Here is a 10034-nt window from a genome sequence, read left to right as displayed (position 1 = left end):
TTAATGCTTTCCAAAAAAAGGAATGAAAATGCACTTAGGTTAAAAAAAAAAAAAAAAAAAAGATGCTGTCAGTGTGAGCGTTTATGTATTCAAATTTCATATTAATTTTCCCTCTTTCTTTGGAGTCTTTGTTGATGTGTATATGACTTGAAGTTGTAGAAGGAACTAAGGTGGCAGTTGTGCAGTGACACGCTTTTATCACCTTCCTTAGAAAGCTTGGGAATAACAAGACAGATGGAAGGAAGTTCTATTTGAATAGAGTAGGCAATCTGCTTTCAAGATTTTTTATTACTCTTTTTTTCCAATGATTGGTTCTTATTTGTTTGCACTGTTATTTTTCTACCTCTAGATTTTTGCTGCTACCTCACATTTTTGGAAAGAGGACAGATGGAACTAGATGATTCTTTGAACACCTAGAGATCATTCCAGTGTTACAGGTAATTACTGTATTTACTCAATTTTAACAGTAAGTTGTGCTACAAAGAATGTGATTTTAGCCCACAAATCACCTTACACCTGAAATTTCATCTTTTTTGTGTTATACATCTTGTGAGGGCTTCCTTCAGGTAAGCGTACACAAGCAGAAATTGACTTTGCTTTTGTGGACTTCACATGGTAGTGTTTGGAGCATTTTTCTGTTACTTTGTTGCTTCTGCTCTTTGTCAAAGACTGCTTTATAGAAGACTCAGTATTACTACAAAGTTCAATTTTAATCTTACCATAATGCATGACAAACTCGTAACTTGGAATCTTTTAATCATTTTTGGAAAAACCGGGAAAAGTTGATACTGAACCTTAAAGAGAAAATACTGCTTCAGAGAAATGCTTAAGAATAGAGGCCCAACTGCACAGTCAAGTCTCATTACTCCAATAATACTGACTGGCTTTCACTTTTTTTTAAATTTTTTTTTCAGGAAAGTAGTAAGACTGTTCTAAGCTAAAGTAATTTTCAAAGGGAATAGCTTTGACATTTCCACAAAGTAAAAGGATAAAAGAACGTTGAAAACATGAATACATGCAAGAATCCAGCTTTATCTGAACTCTGTAAAGTAAAATACTGCTGAAAAAAATAATGGTGAGGGTGAGAAAAGCAGTCCAATTAATTTAGGAATGCTAGGTTTGACTAAAATGAAAGAATCTGCTTTCTTGACTGGGAATATTTATAAAGAAATGGGCTCCTTTATTGTCTGGAATTCATTCATGTCATGATACAAATACAGAAGAGATGGTCTTTCTCACTGTTCATGTCACCATCTGTCACATCACTGGTAATTTACCATATACCTAACATTTTTAGCAGGAGATGCTCTAATTTGTTCAGTTGTGTATTTTTTTACCTTTCTGGTGCTCAATAAAGTTTTTGGCATAGTATATTGTATTATTAATTGTATTTTTGTGGGCTGTAACCTTTGACTAGCTTTCCAGGAGCAAGAACTCAGGAGGAATGTTGCAATTCTACATGCTGGAATAACAGGAAGCATGTTTTAAATAAATTTAGCCCAGAGTGACAGCTGAGCACCAGATGAGTGTCCTTCACGGCTGTCTGCTGAGACAGTTCTAGCCTAGAAGTACACAACTCTTGGGACATAATTTTCATTTAATAGTGGTGAGAAAGTTCTTAAGAATTCTGGATGTAGTTATTACAAGGTCTTGCTTGTCTTTGGGCGTTTTCTGTGCACGGCCATCACACTCATGAGCTGCGAATCATGAGTTTGGGTACGTTAGAATTTGAGTCTGTTGCCATCCTCTCATTTCTTTGTATTGCTCCTTATTAAACTGTTGGGAGATATTGCAGTGTTCTTATTGTCTTTTGTATAGATTAACTATACATTTATTTTATATTTCAAATATTCACTTCTCCCCCATTGGTGCACCAAACAAAGCTATTGTGTTTTTAGTGAGCATAATGAGTATTGAGGATAAATGAAATTCATCCTTATAAACTTCTTTTACTTAGAAATGTATATCAAAATAGCACTTTAGTGTTCCTATTTCTTTGGTACCAAAGAAGAAAATGCTTGTAAGACACCTAAGGAGCTTTTTCCAAATTTATGGTTGCCAAAGTGGTACAGGCTTTGACAAGTAACCAGCAGTCAAACCACTGGCAGTAGCTGTGGTAATCATCAGTACCAACAACAGGAGAGCATTTGGTGTTATATTACTCTATATGCATTTTCCTTCAGTGCAGGCTGATAAAACACCAAAATAAGAACCCATTTCACACGCTGTGTTGCTCTTATCGATACCAAATATTTTAGTATTACAAAGCAAAATGGTGCTTTCAGTACCTGGTGCTGCAAACTCAGTGCCCAGATGGAGGTTGAGAGGCACCTCCTGAAGCTTGATGTCTTCCTCTGCCTTTGCTCATGTATACGGTTATAAAGAACATGAGAATGAAACTCAAACAAGTGTCGGTCCATCTTACTTCGGGTGCCTTGAGGTTCAGCTCTGTCTACAGAGATATTGCCACCATTTCATTTACCCTCTCCTTGTCTGTTTAAAAGTCTTTCCCAGAGAACCTGTTAACCCAGCAGCAATGATAATCAGAAAATGATTGTAATTGAGACATGTATGTGTGGAATCAAGCAATTGGGGAAATCAGTACTTCTTAACTGCCATATTATCTGGGAAATAACAGGCTTTATTTAATTTCTGGTCATAAAAGATTGACATCCAGTCTGGCTTTTTCTCCTTTTCCTTTCTTTCTGTCTTTCCATTTCTTTCCTTCCTCAGTCTATATCCTTGTTGGTATCTCTACCACAGATGACATCAACACTTTTCTGAGTCTTAAAAAGTTACTAGAACTGCTAAGGTTCTCCAGAAATTACTTTGAGAACAGACTTTTTGTTTTCACTGTTTTGCAGTAGTTCAAAATATCATAGCTCTGCTTGCCAAAATAGATGACCTTCTCCAGATTATCCGAATTTTTAGACTTGGCCTGCACCTTTATCCCTAATGGTCATGTTATTTAAAAAAGATTTGAAACAAATACCAAAATGTACTCCAACGAGAAGGAACTGAAAGGGTGGATCGCTATGGGACAAATCCTTATTCCCATCTTACTGCAAGGTAGAATGACTAATTATCAAGGAGTACTGCTGATTAATAGCTGTGTCTTATGGACTATGTTGGCATTTTTCCAGAGGACAAATTTCTGTAAAGTTGTGAGAGGTATTGATTTCAATCTGTTCAGAGGAGTACTTTGCCAATTAATTACCTCTTCTGGCAACTCTAAGTGCAACCCATGCTAAAAATCCTAATGCCTTCCATAACAACAGGATATACTTTGAGGAAGAAATTTTGATTAGTAACTTGGATTCTTCCAAGGGCATCAGTCAGGTTTTCACAATTAATGGAAAACTAATTGTAAGCTGTTTTTTGTAAAACAGTGAAACTTAAGGTAGAGCATTAGCTTCATCTCTTCTAAAATGTGATCGGACAGACTTGTCCCATTGCCTTAGCTGATACTTTTGTCAAAATAGTCAATATATGTTGTATTGACTTTACTGAAAATAACTTAATTTAAAACTATTAAGAATTTAACCAACTTAAAATTTGCAATGCTTTCCAATTCAAGAAATTGCCACTTAAATCAACATTCTACTTTTATTTTGTGAAAACTCCTATGCCCTATATTATACATTCAGTGGTGATGTTGTTAGGGTTGTTTTTTTCTTGGAAGGGCATATCAATTTTTCTGAACGTCTTTTTAGATATATTCTAAGTGCTTTCCCATTTAAGGGATAAATAACCTTTTTAATTTTGAGAAATGTCACCCATTACAGTTTGAAAAAGCCCAAGTGTTTTGCATAATTACAGCTTTTTAAGCCTTTGAAAAACATATTGAAAATGTAAGGTGTTTCTCATGCCTACACTTACTGGATTTGATGTACAGGAGAGGAGGAGCAAAATGTGTCTTACTTAAAAAAAAAAAAAAAGGCAAGCCTAAGGAACAAAAAAGAGTGTTTCTGATAGTCTTTCCTTAATTATTTCCTGTGAGTTGCAATTGAAGACTTTTTGTTCTGCTAGATAGGCTTTCTGTCTCCAACAAGAAAGCAATTCTCACCTTGGCAAAGCATTACACCAGTAGCATTGGAAAGGACAACATTAAATGAAAAATTAATTCATTTTGTGAAATGTTGGGTGTTATGAGGCCAGAACAGTAATTATTTCCTTCATCACTCTTTGTTTTGTGATCATAGTAGTCTGTGTTTGGTTGAAAAGAAATCCCTCCCCTCCAATCTCAGTTCTGATTAGAACTTAAACCTGTAAGGAGAGAGGCTCTGCAGGAAATACTCTCTTTACTAAATCCTATCTGAGGTACAACTTTCTGAAATGCTGCATTAATAGCAACTGCTGAAAAAGAAAAGAAAAAAAAAAGACAATCTTTTGAAAAGCTAAATACAAAACATAAAAAATTCAACTTTGCAGTTGTAAGTTTTCAGTTGATTGAAGTGATTCTATTTTTACACTGTTTCTGCTCTATCTGCTTCCTGGTAGTTTCCCTGAAGTTCTCTCCTTGCATCTTTTTTTTTAAACAGTTTAATTAATAGGCAGTGTATTTTAAAAGCTGGTCTTAGATGGAGCAGAATATATTTCTTATTCTTCCTTCCATGTTTCACACATTTTTTTCAGAATAAGTGAGCAGGTGCAGTAGTATGATCTGCTTATGTTTTGTCACCCTTTTGTGCTCATTGTTGCTTATTGGTGGCCATATTCTCAACTATAGGAACTGTTTACATGTAACATTTTTAACGTTGACTTTGAATAGGAAGACCTTGCATCCTATCAGACTCTTAAGTGGTTTCATTTTCTAAGCAATCTTTCGTTTTTTTCTCTGGCACTTTTGAATCCATCTTCTGTATAAGTCATTCATAAAAAGGAAAGAGCAATGAAGGAAGAGAAATGGCAGAAAAACCTGTGGTCAGATCTTTATACCATCCTGCTTTCAAAATTTATTTCAATGCAGTCATAGCTATTCAGAACCAGAAAAAGGAGAGAACTACATTATCTCAAACCTCTTCTAGCTTATTTTTTGAATTCTGGTGTTTTTTCTGATGTGTCTTCAATATCTTCCATCTCCCCTCCTTTCTCCTGTACGTTATGAAGCTGTAAGAGGAAATACTGATAACATTTTGATATGAGCTATATAGGCAAGATAATGATATAATCTGTCTAGTACAGAATTGAGTTGATTTGGGTGGAAATAGTATAATTCATTATATATTTTAAAAAAAAAAAAGTGCACACCATTCTTATGCTTCCTGTGGCCTCAATTTTAGAGCCAACAGAACTTGCCAAAATCAGGCTAAAGTATAGTTGTAGAAGAGATGAAATGTTCACAGTGCCCAGCTATGTATTATGGTACTTATTCATAGTGTAAAATAAGACAAGAATGTAGTCAAAGAGGTTTGCTAATCTGAGCTGTAAAGAATACAAATGGTAATATGGCTGAATTACCAAATTAATTAAATGTTTACAAGTAGTGTGTATGTGGTGAGGAGACATGGGAGAAGCTCACAGGAAGATGAGGTTTTTGTCAGTGGTTTTGGTGATTGGATTGTTTGCAAGCAAGTTCTTGCTTGTTACCAGAATAGATGTTTTATGTTGACTTTTGCACAAATAAGCTATCAGCCTGAGAGTTGCTTTCCAGATAAGCAAAGCATTCTACATTGATTATTCATTATATCCATATGCATTTGTCTGGTAGATATTCTAAAATATATTATAATATTCTAAAAAGAAGTACTTTTGAATATTAAATAATCACTTGGTCCTTGCCAAAGATGAAATCAAAGTTTAAATCTTGCTCTTTTACATGCAGTAAGAGAAATGGTATTTTGGATGTAAATGTAATCACAAGCTTGTGCATTCAAACAATAATTAAAGCATTAAGAAAGCAGAGCATTTAATGATGTTATCATAACTTGATAAGGCTTGGCAATCTCTTCACCAAGAACCATAGCATTTTAAACTTGGAAGTATTTTCCAAGGAAATAGAAGTAATTAACTAAAATTAATCTATGCGTTTATAAATATGTGGGCAGATCAAGTGATAAGTAATAGAACTTCACTCTTTCGTACCTTCTCTCACTTCTTGATAGTTTTTTTTTTTTTCTCTCTTACAAGTACAAATTTAAATTGAAGCTTTGCGTAAGAAATTGGCTGTTTTTACCAAGGAACAATTGTACTTAAAACAGATTGATAGTTTCAGTAAACACTCAACTATTATTCTTTGAAAACTTAGGAGCTCAATGAATGAGAATACTTTTAATAAATACTGAAAACTAAATTAGGATTTCTTAGAACTTTGAGCTAATGGGGAGGATAGATGGGCAAGTCAATGCAGACCATCCTGAGATCTACATGCAGTAGGACAGTATGTTAGTTTTGTGTGTCCCTTAATATTTAGCCAGAGTTCATAGGAGAAAAAGAAAAAAAACACTTGGTAAGTGAATAATGGAAATCTGTTCTCAATTATACCTTCTTCTGACAGTTTAGCCATCTGAGTTCGAGAGTCTTCTCTTTTTTGAGCATGCTACTTTGGTACCTCACTGGGTGTGAGGTACCTGGGAGTACCAACACTTGGGGTTGGCATCCTGTATTCCTCCAGGCTGTTTATTTATATTGCTGTTGTCTACTTCTCACTCTCTGAGCAGAACAGGGAATGTTTTAGGATTCCTTTAAAAATAAGGGTGAGGCAGCTAAGAAGGGGATCAGTGTGCCCTTCAGGATAACTGAACAGTTAACTCTGTAAGCATTTTAATCATTTAAAGGTTTAGTAGGTGGTCTAGATTTCTACCGTTGTCTTCTTTCTCAAGGTCATTTCGGTTTGACACAGTTGTGGAAGGGTAGGAACTCATAGTTGAGTTTGAACAATCTGTCAGTTACACAGTGTGATGATTTCTGTTCTATCTTGTGTCTAAATCCCGGGTTTAGGTGATACGTAGCCACCCAGGCTAAGGCAGTTGTGCATCCTCTGAAGCAAAAGATATGCAGCTTGTGAGTCTGCAAGTTCCCCAGATGAGTTGGATTTATGTCTTTTGGTTTATCAGTTTCTCCATAATAACATTTCTGCCTACTTGCCAATTTCAGTCAAACTCTGACAGAATGGAGCCCTTATTGTGTTTAAATTCCTGGAAGGTTTTGAAAATATATGGGTAGGTAGGGAAGGCTGAATAAGTAATACTACTTACCCTGCCAAATGATGAGCTTGTCTGCTTCTGGGTCTGAATATGACAAAGGAATTCCTTATCCTGCCTGTCCTGGTACTTAGAAGGGAGGGATACGCATGCGTGTGGATGAGGGAGACTATGTGAGATGAAGCACATGGAGTTACTGTTAGAAGAGCTTGTAAAATAAATACTGGCAGGGAAGCTGAGATTACGTCTTCATGAAACTGCAGACACAGAATGGAGAATGCATGAAACCAGTTTTCTGATTATATTTAGAAATATATGATTACTTGATACATAGTTTAATCTGAGACTCAATAGTAGCCAAATACAGAATTAAAGGATATTTTTTCTTTATGTGCCTCAGATACATATTATTTTAAGCAACATTGACTGAAGGCAGAGGGTTATTTTGGTTTAGAGTGAAGATAATTAAATGTGCTGTGATTTGTTCTACATGTTTTTTTCCTAATAATACTTTCTTGAGCCAAATCACTGGTAAAATCAATGGAAAGCTTTAATTAACATCTCTAATGTAATCATGTTGCTTTTACAACTTTGTGAAGCTTATTGTAACATGAAAAACCTATCGTCAAGATACGATGCTTGTAATTAAAGCAAGTAATACAAGTAATTTTATTGTGTATTTATAAACAAATATATGTATGATTCAATTTAAACGTGTCTGGGACAATTTGATTATGAATACTGGTCTCTGGTATTGATCTCACATTTTAGTGCTTTATTTCAGATTTACAGTTACTGCTGTAAATGTCACTTGTTACAGAGAAAGAAGATTAAAGACTTGGGTTTTCTACTCTACAAGATAATACTTTCTAGTAATGTGTATCTGTCAGCTATAAGAGTGTCTAATTATAAACAGGGTTTTTAGTAGTGATTGGTGATGATTCAGCTCACAAGTCCTTAATCAGAATATGAACACTTAAATGCTCTTTTAAAAATCTTTACAATAATACATATATTTCGTTAAGAAATAGAGATAACTTATTTGTGACATTTCTTGCATAGTCATTGCTTTGGCTGTGTTCAATGGATTGTATAAGGAGCAATCATCACGGGCAAGCTGAATTGGAAAAATGCTGTTCTCTACTGCACTGTTGTATTGAAGTAAATCACATATATATTTAGAGTTCACATAGAAAATATTAATACCATACTGGAGGGGGAAGAATGTGTGAATGTACAGTATCCTTTTGATAATGTTCTAACAAAATTCTTCTGAAGTATTTCTTTAGAGTAGGGCACTTATTACTTTTGTTTATATGTATAAAAAATGAAATAAATATTTCATTTAGCAAGGGGATGAGAATAACCTTTTACAGAGCAACACTTCCATTCAGTAGCATGGAACTGATGTATTGAAATTCTCTCCACCTGTACATCTAGTTACCATGCTTGGCAGTCTTCTTCTGTACTTGGTAAGGATCATAAGTAGAAACTGGCAGGAGATAAAATTGTTTTCTTTTTTATCTCTCCAACCTTGAGTTTACCAAAATGATTTATTAGTATCCAGCTGTTACTTTTAAGGCTCTGATGTCATAAAGGCGCTTAATCGATGTGAGTGCACAAATAGAATTAGGATGCTCATTTGATAGGTGATGTTGCTTTCATATTACTTGTATGATAAATGCAGATTGTTATTAATTAAAAGAAGTCTTTCCTTGTCACAACAGCCATTCCTGTTAAGGAAGGAGCATAAGTCCATGGAACAAGTAGATGACATACATAATTGATACCTTACAAACAGATCAACATGTCACAGAATCACAGAATGGTTGAGATTAGAAGGGACCTCTGGAGGTCATCTGATCCAGCCCTCCCTGCTCAAGTGAGGTCACCACAAGAAGGTCGTCCAGGACCATGTCCAGACAGCTTTTGAATATCTCCAAAGTTGTTGGCTCCACAACCTTCCTAGATAATCTATACTTGGTCATCGTCACAGTGAAAAAGTATTTCCTTATGTGTAGGTGGAACCTCTTGTGTTTTAGTTGTTGCCAGTTTCTTGCCTCTTGTTCTGTCACGGGACAACCCTGAAAAGAGTCTGGCTTTGTCGTCTTTGTACCTTCTCTTCAGATATTTGTACACATTGATGAGACCCTCCTGAGTCTTCTCTAGGCTAAACAGTCCCAGCTCTCTCAGACTTTCCTCATCAGAGATGCTCCAGGCCCTTCATCATCTTAGTGGCCCTTTGCTGGAATCTCTCTATTGTGTCCTTCTCTCCCTTGCATTGAGGAGCCCAGAACAGGACACAGCACTCCAGGTGTGGCCTCACCCTCCTTACTGGAGTAGAAGGGAATAATCACCTGCCTTGACTTGTTGGCAACACTCCTCTGAATGCATCCCAGGGTACCATTATCCTTCTTTGCTACCAGGGGAGATTGGTGACTCATGTTCAACTTGGTGACCCACAGGTCCTTTTCTGTAAAGCTGCTTTCCAGCTGTGTCGCCCGAGTGTGTTACTGGGACATGGGTTGTTCCTCCCCTGGTGCAGGATTTTGCACTTTCCTTTGTTGAGGGTTCTGAAGGCTGGTCTTGTTAGTAAAGAGTGACTCAGAGGGCATTCTGTGCCTCAGCCTTTTCCATGTCCTGTGTCACCAGGGCCCTGCCCCATTCAGCAGCAGGCCCGCATTTTCCTTTGTCTTCCTTCTGTCACCTGTGTACCTATAGAAGCCCTTCTTGTTGCCTTTGATGTCTCTTGTGAGATGCAACTCCAGGTGGGCATATAGTGGTAGGATTCTTTAAGTTGCAATGTTTTCTATGAGAAGCACTGATTCATATCTATGATGTTACGCACAACTGAGTTCCTAAGATGTCATAAATGCGTGTCTTGTAACATTA

At 36.1% G+C, this 10034-nt stretch overlaps 1 protein-coding gene across 2 annotated transcripts in view; it reads left to right on the top strand.

Annotated features, from left to right (window-relative positions):
* Nucleotides 1-346: 346 nt before the first annotated feature.
* KLHL5 (kelch like family member 5) overlaps nucleotides 347-10034 on the top strand; it is a 57407-nt gene continuing 47719 nt past the window's right edge. Inside the window, exon 1 of one of the 2 annotated variants that reach the window (XM_014957807.1) lies at nucleotides 347-437. The gene's annotated coding sequence lies outside the window, so the exon portion shown is untranslated. The remainder of the gene's footprint in view (nucleotides 438-10034) is intronic. The other variant, XM_014957805.1, reaches the window with a different exon arrangement.

Source organism: Calidris pugnax, unplaced genomic scaffold (assembly GCF_001431845.1).
Source record: "Calidris pugnax isolate Ruff unplaced genomic scaffold, ASM143184v1 scaffold349, whole genome shotgun sequence".
NCBI lineage: Eukaryota > Metazoa > Chordata > Aves > Charadriiformes > Scolopacidae > Calidris > Calidris pugnax.
The sequence above is the reverse complement of the archived record's forward strand: the minus strand, read 5'-3'. Positions and strand labels throughout refer to the sequence as shown.